Genomic DNA, 15,386 nt, shown 5'->3' with positions numbered 1-15,386 from the left:
GAAAGAGGAGAAAGAATAACGTAGGCCGTATGTTTGAATCAGTGCAGGAATTAAAGGACATTAATTTGAGTTTTTACCCAGTCAAGAGCCAGGATACAGAGTCATTTATACCTGTGTCAGATTCACGAGAAGCCCTTGTCAGGTTGTTGACAGCCCATGACATTATGCCAGTTACAAATAAAAGCTGTCGTAAAAGAATGAATCTTAATTGCCAGCTATAATCTGCTGTCTCGGTTTATGCCAAAATGCTACATTGTTTATATAATAAATCAGGAGACCAGACTGCCTGTTCATTGGAGAATGATAATGATATATATACACACACATATATATATATATATATATATATATATATATATATATATATATATATATACTCATACACACACATACACTTTTATTTTATGTTTTTATCTGAGACAATTTGCCAATGCTACAGTAACTTTACACAATACTTTAGTAATTACAATTACCCAGAGCAGGGATAAGCAGAACTATCATCATATTTAACTCCTTATCTCTCCAGATAAGCTCACAAATCATCCTCCTGGGGTAATTAGCTGCCTGGATTAATGAAACTCCACTAATTAATAGGCCTTTGTCAGTCTTCAATGCCAAAATTATGTTTTACCTTTGACAGCACTACATTGCTGCCATGCGCAGTATGTGATAGGCGAGAACACAAAGGACGCTGGAAAATAATGCATTCAGTTAAGTACAGCACTGCGGCACATCCAGACTAATAACCACAATGCTGGCAGAGCCAAACTCCAGGTTTTGTGTGTTCACACTAGAGCTTAGGATCCAGTTTGGTAAGTAGGCAGCAGGAACTGCACTGGAGTACCATGCATGCGATCTGTAATAGGTGTGAAAGCAATCTGGCATACATTTTTATAAATAACTCAATTTTGGAGACATGTATTTTATTAAACAGCTTTCTGAAATGCGGATCTGATTGGTCAGTTGTGAAATCCTAAGACCAGTTATTCAATAATAACGACTGTACATTCAGTTTAAACTCACTGTGTTTACATTAATGACCATGCAAAACACACTATGTGGTCAGTCAGCACTATGCCAAGAATGCAAATCATTCTACAAAAAAAGACAACTGTTGGAATTTATTTTGCTGTATTTTTTGCTCTTTATGCACGGTAATTTAACAAAACAAATTCTTGTTTGAACAAATTCAACACTTTGTTGAAATATCTGCACAAAACAAAACTGATTTATGTTAATATCTATTAGTGTGTAAAAATGCAATCTCCTTATTATATCCTCACTGCAAAACGAACGTTTGACATTTCACAACAAGGGGCATGAAACCCCGTCTCATCACTAGTTAGTTTTCACAACAATTAAAAAAAAAAATGCTACAAAAGTGGGCGTGGTGCGCTTTAGAGAAGAGGGGGAAGAGGGGAGATGGGCAACACAAAGCACTGGTTTGTTTCAGACAGTTTCATTGAGCCCCCATTGAGTTAAAAGCACAAATAAATGCACACCTCTGCTGAAATCTCAGAAAAAGTAGTTTCATGACCCTTTAACTTCAGAATGATTATACTTCACTTAGACATGCACAGACATAAATAAATGTAAATTATGGTATTCTGTGTGTTATATGTGTGTGTATAAGTTAGATTTATAGTTTGTAACGCCATAGCGGAATTACCATGATTACCAGATACCACCTTTAAAAAGCATGCAAGTCCTCATAGAACTCGTAATTACAACTTGTGAATTGGGAATTTTTTGAGAGCTAGACTTGTACCACTACCACCTAACAGATTCATTAGGCACTATGTTGATAGTGCAATAGTTCCAAGTCCAATGATATGAACAGCTCCATGTGGAACATCATGTGATGTCAAAATTAAGGTAATTACAAGCGTGAATGCAGCATTAATTATTTCATTCATCCTCGCCCCATGCTTGTTTGTTACCTAGGCTTCAGAATGATTTTAGTATTCTATTCAGGTGTGTCTTTTTAATTAGGTTCATTGTCTTCTGTGTATAAGCTCTCAGTTTCAGTTTGCTCCCTGTCCGGTATTAGTCTTGAGTTAAACTGTATAGTCTTGTATAAGTCGTTTAGCTGTGTTGTTTTCTCCTGCGCTTCCCATCTTCTGTTTGTGAACTGAAATAAAACTTCAGTGGATTTGAAGAGCTTCAGCAAATGTTTCTATGCAGCATGAACGGTGGCTATTAATGATGAAAAAAAAATTGCTGAAGAAAATGGATACAACTGTTCCGACTACTGGATTTGAGGTTGAAAACAATTGTGCTGCTAAATATTTTTTTTTTTTTTTTTTTTGTGGAAACATGCTACTTTTTTCAGCATTCTTTTTGAAGAACACAAAGTTCAAAAGAACTGCATTTATTTGAAATACAAATATTTTGCAACAGTATAAATGTCTTTACTGTCACTTTTAATCAAATCAATATATTATAAAAAATAATAATAATAATTAATTTTAAAAAAATGCACAACAATTTGAACAGAATTGTAAACATCTGCTCTAGTATTTATCTAGTTGATGACTTTAAGTCTTCTGGATCAAATGCCACTGTGTATATTATGTGATTTATATTATACATCAGCCTTTTCTGTCATAATGTCAGCCCTATGAAGATACTGCACAAACTGCTGATACAGTATTCTGAATTAAATGTACCAAAATGTCTTTTTCAGTCAAAACTTTGGAGCAATTGAATTTCTTTTTTTTTTAAGTCGTGGGAACTCTATAATAGCAACAACAACAACAATAATAATGCAAAGAATTTGTCTAATAAAATCTCTAGTGAGATTAATGTTATCCTTGAAAGTCATTTGACAGTCTAAGTGAATGGGGCAAAGGGTGGTTGTGTTCAAGTGGCAAAACATAGGGAACCTCATCATTGTCAAATAACTCAAAACATGCAGTGCTCTGCCAAAAATGCTATTATACAAAACAGATCCAGGATTAAACCTTTACCTTTAGGATACATTAGAGTGATTGTTAGTAATGGAATAGCTTTGCTTGAAAATCATTCATGTCTCTCTTGTCTCCTTTCATCTGCAGTAAAGCCCACACCTGCATATACAATTAGAGAAGCTTAACTTCAAATGATGGTCTTTTCATAATCCATATTAAAGTAAGAAATGGCAAATAAAGAAATTGTTCTAATGATTAGTGTAACACTGGACACAACATGACTTAAGCAGAAGCACTTAATATTTGTCTTTTAAAATGCCTTCATTTCTACTTTAGAACTTAATTAGATGATCAAAAGTTAATAGTTACACACACACACACACACTACTATGGTATTTATTGATATTCTGAATTAGCTTTACTTTACAGCGACCTGTCTCTTCAAAGTAAAGCTAGCAGTGCTTCTGCCTCTTTGAATGCAACTAGTTGCTATGATATTATCTGAAACTGGAATGTCACTTGAAAGGTCATCCACTGACATTTGTAATGTCTTAAACAACCAACACAATAAAGCGAATCTAAATGTGCAAGAAATGGAACGCAGTCTGAACCCAATATACTGTTAAATGTTGACATTTCTCCTCCGTGCACTTTCAAAGTGCACTGGTTTTATCCTCTCTAAGCCCTGCTAAGACTAATGAGTCAGAGAGACATTATCTCATAAACTGATAAGTGATCACAAATGGTCAAGTGCACTTGGAAATCCAATATTTACTTAGTTCTGCTTATGTGCATCAAACGGCACCCAACTTTACAATCAGAAGATATGGAGATAAAGCATGATTTGCTCTATTGAATAAAGCACTTACCAAAACAAACCCAATCAAGGAGGATGGTCGACACTTTGACCTTTTCTAAAGTGTGGGTTGGATACCATAGCCTGTTCCTGTCTTATCGAAGCGCAGGGCAAACACACACAGACGTTGAGGGCTTTCCACCGCAAACACAGGTTTAATCTAATTCCTCCACCTACTTATCGGCTTCTCTGAGTTCGGCTTTTAAACTTGCACTTGTAAAATCACACATTCTCTTTGCCCTAGAGAGAAGCCAGTGTGTTTGTTGCACATTTAAAAGCCATCTGATTAATTATTCAAGGGTATTATTTTCAGCATTCAATCTATTTCCTGCATCAGCGGTGCTGATAATAGGTCCCGGTGGAGTTGGGGAAGTCATGCATGCATATTCCTTGTTGATTACATGCTCAGCTCATAAGAACTTCACAGATGCACTGTACCTGGCACAGAAATCAATGCTCACACGGGTATTAGAATGCATTTAGGGAACAATTTCACAAACAGATGATTATGAGAATACAACTAGCTACTTCAGCTATGTGTATTAGTTTGAGGCTTTTTGGTTTGACAGTTTCAGTAACAGCTTTGGATGAGGCGCACTTACTTATTTATTTATTTATACATATCTGCGTCCCCAGAGGTTGTTATTTTTCTTTCCCTAGGAGCATAATTTCAGGTTCTGTCAGCAGCTAAGTGCAAACTATCACAATGGAAGTATATCTGGTCTTTTAAGTACCAGAAAATGGGTGACTTCATAATTTACAATTTGTTCATTTCAACGCAATAGGTGTGAACTAAACCATAAAATTAATTAATATACACATACATATACCAACATTACATCAATTAATTGGATATATATTTATATGTTTCAGTCTTGTTACAGTTGCTGCTGCTGCTGCTACTACTGCTCCTAATAATACTAATAATACGAATAAATAAGCAGATGTAAGCAGATCAGATATGACCCAGCACGCTCATGGGAGGTATACAATGTCTCAACAGCTTTGATGTGACAGTCTGTGAAGCACCACGCTTCCTTCATCTTCACTTTTATATTCACAGAATGCAGATCTCACATAAAAAGGATGAACAGATCGTGACTTGATCTCAGAATGAACGCTTCTCTGGGTTTTGGGTAAATACTTAAAGAGATAAATGGCTCATTCAGTAAAACCTTGTTGACTAAATAGGGACTAGTATCAAACACATTCATCTCTGGTTCTCAGATTAGCATCTCATCTGCTGAGCTGTGTATACTCAGCCAAAGGCAATACGTTTCCTAATGAGCCAATGCACTGTAAAGCAAACATTAATATTAAGCAACAGACAATTAATTGCTTTTTTAATGTGTATGTACAAAGCTCCTGAAATCTATTTGTTATATGCTGTAGAGTCCCAGTCGGATAAACATAACTTAAATCGTTCAGAAAAAAAGAGAAAAGAGTAGGAAAAGGTGTATTTAAAAGATTTGGGGTTATTAATTAAACTCGGGTGATTAATTCATGACAAATTGTTAATTAAAAACTAATCTGTAATAAAATATTCACAAAAAATAAATAAAGGAATGAATTAAGCTACACGTTCAGGATATCTTGTATTTTATACAATGATGTCAGATTAATATATTAATCAGAGAACAACTGCATGTCATTTCTATTTGTGAAACAAATTAGGTTCTTTTATAAATGTATGTTTTCCCAAGATTAACACAATACTCGCTTGCTAAAGCAAATGTGCATTTGCCATCAGAAACTGATTATTTTGTGGATTCTAAACAATGCAAATATCCCAGCACCCTCAGAGAAAAACTGCTTTTGCATTCCACACAGCACACATGATCACAATTACGTTTTTATCAATGTCGCCGTAAGAAGGGGCTTTAATTTAGGGTGAAAAACTCCATTTCTAAATTCACTGCAAACCGTGGTTTACAGAGTGCATACATGACTATATTCCAGAATGAGGTGCCTTTGCCCTTATTGGTAGACATTTTAAAACATATATGCTGTTGTGATTTAAATATTACCCATTATTTTATGTAATCCCTTAATATTAACCCTAAATTTAATGTAAAAAAACAAGTGGCTGTCCAATAAATAAAAACAGCTCATGAAAAAAATAATAAACAAAATTGTAACAATATTGGTGTAAGTACGATAAGAACCACAGGAATATCATACATTATGTATATTTCTTACAAAATAAATATTAGATAAGAACAACGAAGCAGATCAATCTAGTCCCAAATGTTTACCATCAGGAGTGGACAGAGCAGCACCGTTGCATCTAATTGCTATGCAAAGGACGACATTTGAAACAAATGACAGCACTAAAGATAGCACAAAAATTTAAATGCAATATTCCACATTGACCAAGGTCTCGGAAGCCAGTTAATCTTTCAACAATGAGAAAGACCTGGCATTGCAAGTCTTTTATTTCCTACAAAATTGAATTCAGTCTCTCCAAACACCGCGGCTCTTGATCTCCTATGCTCAAAGCAGCCATGTTAAAAATGACTGTAATAAGATTTTTGGGTGCTAAATTAAAGTGACTCCAGTAGCAGCAGAACCCATTATTTGTGTAATGGAGCATTTGCAGTGGAGACTCCAGAGCATGATATCACAGAAAAGCTTATTTTCTTGTGAACAGCGTAGAGTCAAGCAAACACAACAGAGCTTTACTCAAACACAACTATAATCACTGGCAAACTCACACAGCCCCATATGGTGAAGGTACAACAATCCTTGATGCTCAACTCAAAATGCCTCGACTGCCCTCTAACTGGCTACAACGGATCAGGTGCGAACAGACAGTTCCTCTTTAAAGATTTCTCTTATGCTGACCAAGGCTGAATTTAGCAAATCAAAAAATTTAAAATATAAAATAAAATATAAAAATATAATATTGTGAAATATTAACAGTTGTAGAACAAATGGTTCCTATCTTAATAATTTGTTTTTAAAAAATGTAATGTTATTGTGACCTCACAGCTAAATTTTCAGCATCAATACTCCTTCAGAAATCATTCTAAAGTGCTGATTTGGTGGTCAAGAAACAATAATTTCTTATTATTTTCAATGTTGAAAACAGTTCTACTGCATTATATGTTTGTGGAAATCATGACACATGTTTTAGGATTATTTGATTAAATAGAAAGCTCAAAAGAACAGCATTTATTTGAAATATACATATTTTGTAACATTATAAATGTCTGTCACTTTTCATCAATCTAATATGTCAGTGCTGAATAAAATTAAAGAATGGTGTAGTTTATAGTTTGCATACACACTTTAAAAGTTTTGCGGAAGTTAAATTAATCTCCAGCTTGACTCAAACCCAAATAACATCACTATTCTGGATAGCAATCACCCATCTGAAAACTGTATGCCCACAGATGCTTGAACTTTAAATATTATGTCTGAATGGGGTGGATGTCCAAAATCACTGAAGGTAAAATAGAGTCATTTGAAATGACTGTTATTTTCATATGAATGTCGAAAAGAAGGGAAGTCAAATCAATTTAAGGTATAACAAAAGGGATAATTTAGACATTTGAAAAATGTAGAGTGCATTGTTTCAGCAGAGCTTTTGAAAGCCAAGAATACATTTGTTACATTTTACTTCCGAGGAAAAAAGGGAAAGTGGAAAGGGAAATATTTGTTAAAAATATTTGATAACAACAAATTACCCACTTTTTATTCTTAAACTTTCTGTAACAGATTCATAACTTTGTGCTAGATTTATAAAAAAAATATATAACAATTAAATACTTATTTTAGAAAGCATGTTTTGTCTTGATAGTCGTTCTTTGATCTTCATAAATATATATAATATATATATTTATATATTTTGCAATACTGAAATCTCAGCAGTTGACTGTTGTCTATAAGAGTTCATTGAGGTGGTGAGGACCTTTAAAGCTGCCTGGAAGAAATGGCTTCATGCAGAGCTGGAGCTGAAAAATAAATAAAACAATTTATACAGAAGGAAGTCCTGGTAAAGTCTTGAAGTGGCTCGAGCTGTTCTGGGGGTCAAACTCAAACATGCTCGAAACCAGCTGGACGTGGAGATCAAGAAACGCTACAAAGCTGAGGTGGACTTTGAGTTAAGAAATGAAACAGTAGTTCGTATCACTTGTGCAATAATCTAAATAAGCTAGATTTGTATTTTTACCACTTATTTTGAATTATTAATTCAGTTTTATGTTATGTAGTGCTTTTTAACATAGTGGTGGTGTATACTGTATATATATATTTTATATTTATTTTGTTCATTTATTTTTACTGGGTTTTTTTTTTTCTTTCTGTTTAGCTACTGTACCTTTAAAGACTTGTATGTATATGTAAATGTTGAAGTTGACGCCATCAAGTAAAACTTTGCCCATTTGGTCAGTGCAACACAACGTGACTAAGGTGGAGGTGGAGTGTGTCAGTGAATACAGGACCATGTGAATGTGGGCGGTCATGACTCATGTGTTAATGTGCACAGAGACTTCATAAAGTAGAAGTTCTCTGTGATTTATTGACCATTGTTGTGAGAGTTTATTAAGGATACTAATGGTATCTTTATTGCTCATTAATTCATTTGACAGGAGTGGCAGATGCAGTTGATATGTGATGTTCTAGGCAGCATGTCAAGTGTTTGTCTCAATGATAAGCAGAGGTCAACACTGACCAGATTTAGTACAAAGGAGCCAGTGTCCAAAAGTACAGAGGAAAACAGTACCTTAACAATCAGCAAGCTCATGTTTTGTTCTCAGGTCACTGGAGTTTCCCCCGATTCACAATGCACTTGTCAATATTGTTTCTTTATATCAGGCTATCAGTGATTGATGAGTCCTCTTTGACATTAGTTATGACAGAACGGATGATGATTTGGTGCAGTATCACATTTAGCATCATTTTTATTCTGATTGTCAAACACAAGCAAAATAGATATGCATAAAAATCACTGAAAAGATCGAAACAGCTGTTTATGAAAATGATTTCACTGGTATGAATTCTAGGACTTGGACAACACAGCCTTTGTTAAGCCTCTCAAGTCAAGAGCTCGTGAGAGAAGAGTTAGTGCTTCCAGTTTCTAGATTAGGGAACACATTAAAAGGCTGGGATTCAAAATCTAGTCTAAAGTAGCAAAACTTATAACATAAAATAAATGAAATATTTAAGGTATTACTGTTTAAATAAGTACAGACTTTGACAGTGTCAATCTATGGGACAGTCACAAGCCTGCCAGTTTTCATCCAAAATATTTTAAATTGTGTTCCGTATATGACCGAAGATTTTACAGGTTTGGAACGATATGGGGGTAAGTGATTTATGACAAAATGTATATTTTTGGGTGGAGCGTCCCTTTAATGTGTCTCACTTCATCACTGTTTGTTTTTAGCTTTCATCAGTGGGCCCAAGTGTTGGTCCACCCATTCAAAAACGAGGAAGAGTAAGCGGGCGTTCTGGAGATCTACTGGGGGCTAGACCATTAGAAAAGGTTGGTAGAAGTTTATTAATGCTACTATAAATTTTTATTTTCTCAATTGTTTTAACTCAGTGAAAACAAATCTAAGAGTGAAACATTTTAAGCAGAAATGATCTGAATCTTGAATATTTGATTCCGCCATGTATCCTTTTGAGTTAAGGCACATGTTTATTTTACAGTCAGTTAAGTGTTTAAAATCTTCAGTAATCATAAATTCTCACTTACCATTTAATCAAACAGCTTCTCCTAGCTAAGATACCAGTGAGGAGTGTACCACAGAAATGGTAGAAAATGTGAGGTATATGCTGTGAAATGTACAGACTCATTCGTTTTTCCTTTCTTTCTATTAGTAGTGGATCAAATTATCTTTTTAGGTAAGGGTATCTGGTGTCATTTCTCATCAGTTAATTTGTTCATCAGTCCCACATCCGAATGCTTGCCATCATATTGCCCACACCCACCGCCACACTGCTTGGATCATGACAGCAGTGGACCATGTCCTGTCTGTCTCCCTCCATGGGACTCATGTCACTCCCACTCAGCTGGCACTGATCACAAAGAGAGGAGCAAAGCAATTTGACACTTTGAGAAACTACTTTTTATTTCTTGTTGCCAGGAACGTGGACATGAGCTAGATAACCAGTTGCTATGCTACTCTAAGGGTATTAGAGTATTATTATTGCATTTTGGCAGAAAGAATGATTGGCATCAAATGGATTTTTTTTAGTGTGTGTTTGTCTGTGTATGTGCTTAGGAAATCACGAAAGCAGTTGTGAAGGCGTCTGTCCCTACCCCAGAGACTAGAGGTCAGATTCACATGGTGATAGACATCACCCAGGAGACTCCAGAATTTTAGTCCAGGACTCTCAGAAATGAACATTTTCCGTCTGTTGATGGTAAATAAGACTCAAAGGTGCCACTTTCAATGACACATTCTAACCATCTCAAACTAACCGGAGTCCTTCATGCAGAACAAACGTCAGCGTGGGCACACGGTGAAGTCACAGAGGCTGAAACAGTCCTTGATAGCATTGACTTTACAAAAGAAAAGGGAAAAAAGAGAGAGCGATCTGATTGATTACATTAGTTAAAAGAGAGAAAGATATTAAATATGTGTTAATTCCTTTAGCCATAATATTAGAAGCACTCATGCAGCAATGATGACCAGTGTTCTGTAATTTTATACCAAGGATCCATGCAATATAAATATTTATGTATAGTTATTTATAAAATATAGTCCCAAGTACTGTATACTGTAATACATTACTGTTTCAGAACCTCCCCAGCCTAACCAGTGTGCATCATGGTATTATTCTGGTATATAATGAAGTGAAAAAAAAATTAATAATAAAGGATATAAGGAAAGTCTCGCAAACATGCTTTCCTGATTTACAAGTGTTAATTAGTGGTCAAAGTTTTAATATTTAATAAGGTGCCTGATAATATCAGTCTGACCATATACATATCTATATATATATATATATATCTATATATATATATATATATATATAGATATATATATATATATATATATATATATATATATATACACAGTATTGTTCAAAATAATAGCAGTACAATGTGACTAACCAGAATAATCAAGGTTTTTAGTATATTTTTTATTGCTACGTGGCAAACAAGTTACCAGTAGGTTCAGTAGATTGTCAGAAAACAAATGAGACCCAGCATTCATGATATGCACGCTCTTAAGGCTGTGCAATTGGGCAATTAGTTGAAAGGGGTGTGTTCAAAAAAATAGCAGTGTCTACCTTTGACTGTACAAACTCAAAACTATTTTGTACAAACATTTTTTTTTCTGGGATTTAGCAATCCTGTGAATCACTAAACTAATATTTAGTTGTATGACCACAGTTTTTTAAAACTGCTTGACATCTGTGTGGCATGGAGTCAACCAACTTGTGGCACCTCTCAGCTGTTATTCCACTCCATGATTCTTTAACAACATTCCACAATTCATTCACATTTCTTGGTTTTGCTTCAGAAACAGCATTTTTGATATCACCCCACAAGTTCTCAATTGGATTAAGGTCTGGAGATTGGGCTGGCCACTCCATAACATTAATTTTGTTGGTTTGGAACCAAGACTTTGCCCGTTTACTAGTGTGTTTTGGGTCATTGTCTTGTTGAAACAACCATTTCAAGGGCATGTCCTCTTCAGCATAGGGCAACATGACCTCTTCAAGTATTTTAACATATGCAAACTGATCCATGATCCCTGGTATGCGATAAATAGGCCCAACACCATAGTAGGAGAAACATGCCCATATCATGATGCTTGCACCTCCATGCTTCACTGTCTTCACTGTGTACTGTGGCTTGAATTCAGAGTTTGGGGGTCGTCTCACAAACTGCCTGTGGCCCTTGGACCCAAAAAGAACAATTTTACTCTCATCAGTCCACAAAATGTTCCTCCATTTCTCTTTAGGCCAGTTGATGTGTTCTTTGGCAAATTGTAACCTCTTCTGCACATGCCTTTTTTTTAACAGAGGGACTTTGCGGGGGATTCTTGAAAATAGATTAGCTTCACAAAGACGTTTTCTAACTGTCACAGTACTTACAAGTAACTCCAGACTGTCTTTGATCATCCTGGAGGTGATCATTGGCTGAGCCTTTGCCATTCTGGTTATTCTTCTATCCATTTTGATGGTTGTCTTCCGTTTTCTTCCACGTCTCTCTGGTTTTGCTCTCCATTTTAAGGCATTGGAGATCATTTTAGCTGAACAGCCTATCATTTTTTGCACCTCTTTATAGGTTTTCCCCTCTCTAATCAACTTTTTAATCAAAGTACGCTGTTCTTCTGAACAATGTCTTGAACGACCCATTTTCCTCAGCTTTCAAATGCATGTTCAACAAGTGTTGGCTTCATCCTTAAATAGGGGCCACCTGATTCACACCTGTTTCTTCACAAAATTGATGACCTCAGTGATTGAATGCCACACTGCTATTTTTTTGAACACACCCCTTTCAACTAATTCAACTAATTGCCCAATTGCACAGCCTTAAGAGCGTGCATATCATGAATGCTGGGTCTCATTTGTTTTCTGAGAATCTACTGAACTTACTGGTAACTTGTTTGCCACGTAGCAATAAAAAAATATACGAAAAACCTTGATTATTCTGGTTAGTCACATTGTACTGCTATTATTTTGAACAATACTGTATATATATATATATATATATATATATATATATATATATATATATATATATACACACACACACACACACACACACACACACATATAGTAACCTAGATGATGGGTCTGTATCACTGTCTAATCAGCAGTTTATATTTTCTAGATGTTTCATCCAGTGACATGCATGCCATGTGGGAAGAGGGTACGCTTTGGGAAGTTGGCTTTACAATGCAGAGACTGTCGAGTGGTGAGCAATCCTGAGTGTAAACAGCTATGTCTGGAGAGGCGCAGTCCTAATGCTCATGGTTCAGCCCAGCTCAATGAGGTATTCATCCTTCATGGTGCACAGTGCACATACACATCCTTATGTAAAGATGCCATGTTCAAGTTCTGTTTATTTCCCTCTTATAGGAGACTTTCGAGAGCTTTGCCCCCTTAAAACGTCCAAGGATTCCCTCTCGGATTGTTCAGTGTGTTCATGAAATTGAGAGAAGAGGACTTGAAAAGGTGTTTTTACTCAATAATACACCAACACCGGGATAGTCTCTCAATCTGAAAGTATAATTTCAGTGCTTGAAACCCAGAGCTGTATAATTGAGCTTAATTTGAATTTAAGAAACACATTTTTTCTGTCATATTGCAGTACAACATACAGTTACAGTGTATAGAGTTGATGTATGAAATTTCTCTGTATCTCATTTATGTTTTATGGCTGAGTGGGGTATGTAAGGGTTTTTACAGAGAGCCTGGAGGAGAGCGGCTGGTGAAGGAACTGAGGGAGAAATACGTGTCCAGGAAAGACCCACGGATGCTCCACAAAGTATACTTCTATAGAAAAGGAAGCTCAAGGAGCCTTTCGTAACATTTAAGCTTCACAGAACATTTATGGAAGGTTCTGATAGGTTATTTGGTTTTAATTTTAAATACACTAATGTTCAACTTTTTTTAATCTAAAGAAATCTCTTATACTCAACATGGCTGTGTCTATTTGATCAAAAATACAGTAAAAACAGTAATATTGTGAAATATTGTTACAAAGTAAAATAACCTCATTTTCTATTTTAATTTTAAATTGTAGTTTATTCCTGTTGTGCAAAGCTGAATTGTCAGTATCATTACTCCAGTATTCAGTGTCACATGAGCTTTCAGAAATCATTCTAATATGCTGATTTGTAGAAATAGAAATAGTCTTGACTGCCTTCTGGACTGACTCAGCCTATACTCAGGTCTTAACCTGGACTCAAACTCAAATGAGCTACAGCACCAAGTGATAATGGGACAGAGTCAGTGAATTGGTTTTTTGAATGCTGTATGTTCTGAATGTCTTGTCCTTACTCCTTAAAACTGCCCCCCACACCCCCCATCATATCAAGTCAATCAAAAGACCCATCTTGTCCAGTTTGACTTCCAAAATTTGGTATTCTTTGAGGAGACTGACTTATTATACAAAATGGTGGCAATTTTGCAGAGGGTGGATTCTATAACAAGCATCTGGCACTTGTGTATGCCGGAGGCAGGAGGACGTATGCTACCCTCATTCATTTAGGGCGGATGGTTATTTCCCATTACTTGTGATATAGTTGACAAGTCCCTGATGACTCGGGAACAATCAATCACGAACGTTATCTCCCAAACCAGCCCTTGTCTTTTTCAGCATTTTAATTTCAGTCGCCGCTGCTGAATGGAGGGTAAGTGGCAGATTTAGGAGCAGTCAGGGTGCTTCTGCTATTATTGTGGAGTTTTATGTTATTATTATTATATCTTTTTTTTTTCTAGCCGTCATATATCCAGGATGACTCCGGGGTAAAGTGCCTCCCTTTTAAATTATAAATTGGATTGGATGTCATGGGGAGAGCCATATTGTCTAATTTCCTTGGCCAAGAATGGCTGTAGCATGTAAATGAGAGAAAGTCCTTCATAATGCATTGGTGCTACAGGTGTTATTGTACCTGTTCTATGAAGGCAGAAAAGTTGATAAAGTGACTCATTCGCCTGATACAATGCTCTGGCATTGAAGAATAATTGAATCTGATACTGTGGCTGGCTTTGATAAAAGTAGTAAATTTTTCACTCACAGAGATGGCTGATGAAGACAAGTGCATAGAAACGTTAATAAAGACCATCAAGAGTTGCCACAGCTGAACAAAGATACCCTGGCCTTCCTGATGCTGCATTTGCAGAGGTAAATTGCTCTAATTTATACATTTCTGCAGTGCTGCCTTTGTTTGCCTGTTTCTTAAAGCATACTTAGTCGTTTTGCAGACACATTCATGTTGTTTCTTTGGGTAATGAACAGTACAATGTGCCAGGTGGATCAGTGTTTGGGCCCACTGTTATTGGTCATGGGATGCCAGAACCTTCTCCTATGACCATTATGAGAGACACAAACACCCAACCCAAGGTAAGTTGCAAAAAATCTCATTGTGATGCATTACCTGTATATTTAGCCTTTATGTTTCAAGAAATAAACCTCTTCTTATTTATTTGCAACAGGTATTAGCTCGGTTTCTGTCCTTCCTCTGGGAAGGTCTTCTTACCAAGAAAGCACTAGCAGACGTATGTGGTATCCACCATGTTTTAAGGCTCGTTCACACCAAGAATGATAATTATATCCAACATAATATATTATATACAACAATTTTTAACAGGGCTCTGTGGAATACTTGATTCTGATTGAGATTCTGATTCCAAAAACCAGTAAACTATTATCTATCATTGTACTGGTCTTGAGCATGTTAGTATTGCATCATTTTATAACCATTCTTTTCCTTTATAGAAACAAACCAAAAAACTGAACCAGGGAAAATAGATTCTTCTCATCCCCCAGTATGTGTATAAACGTGTATTTGTGTTGCATTTCAGCAATATCCTACCTTGGAAAATAACCTTTCCTGTTAATGTAAGTATGTCCAGAAAGAAGAAGAAGAAACTGAGATATGAGACTACACTCTTTATATTTTCTGTAGGAAATGTCCTGGAAATATCTA

General features: G+C 35.8%; 1 pseudogene; it reads left to right on the top strand.

Annotated features, from left to right (window-relative positions):
- Nucleotides 1-7,188: 7,188 nt before the first annotated feature.
- LOC113052854 (rac GTPase-activating protein 1-like) lies at nucleotides 7,189-15,284 on the top strand (annotated as a pseudogene).
- Nucleotides 15,285-15,386: the final 102 nt, after the last annotated feature.

The sequence above is a fragment of the Carassius auratus genome, chromosome 34 (assembly GCF_003368295.1).
Source record: "Carassius auratus strain Wakin chromosome 34, ASM336829v1, whole genome shotgun sequence".
Classification (NCBI taxonomy): Eukaryota; Metazoa; Chordata; class Actinopteri; order Cypriniformes; family Cyprinidae; genus Carassius; species Carassius auratus.
The sequence above is the reverse complement of the archived record's forward strand: the minus strand, read 5'-3'. Positions and strand labels throughout refer to the sequence as shown.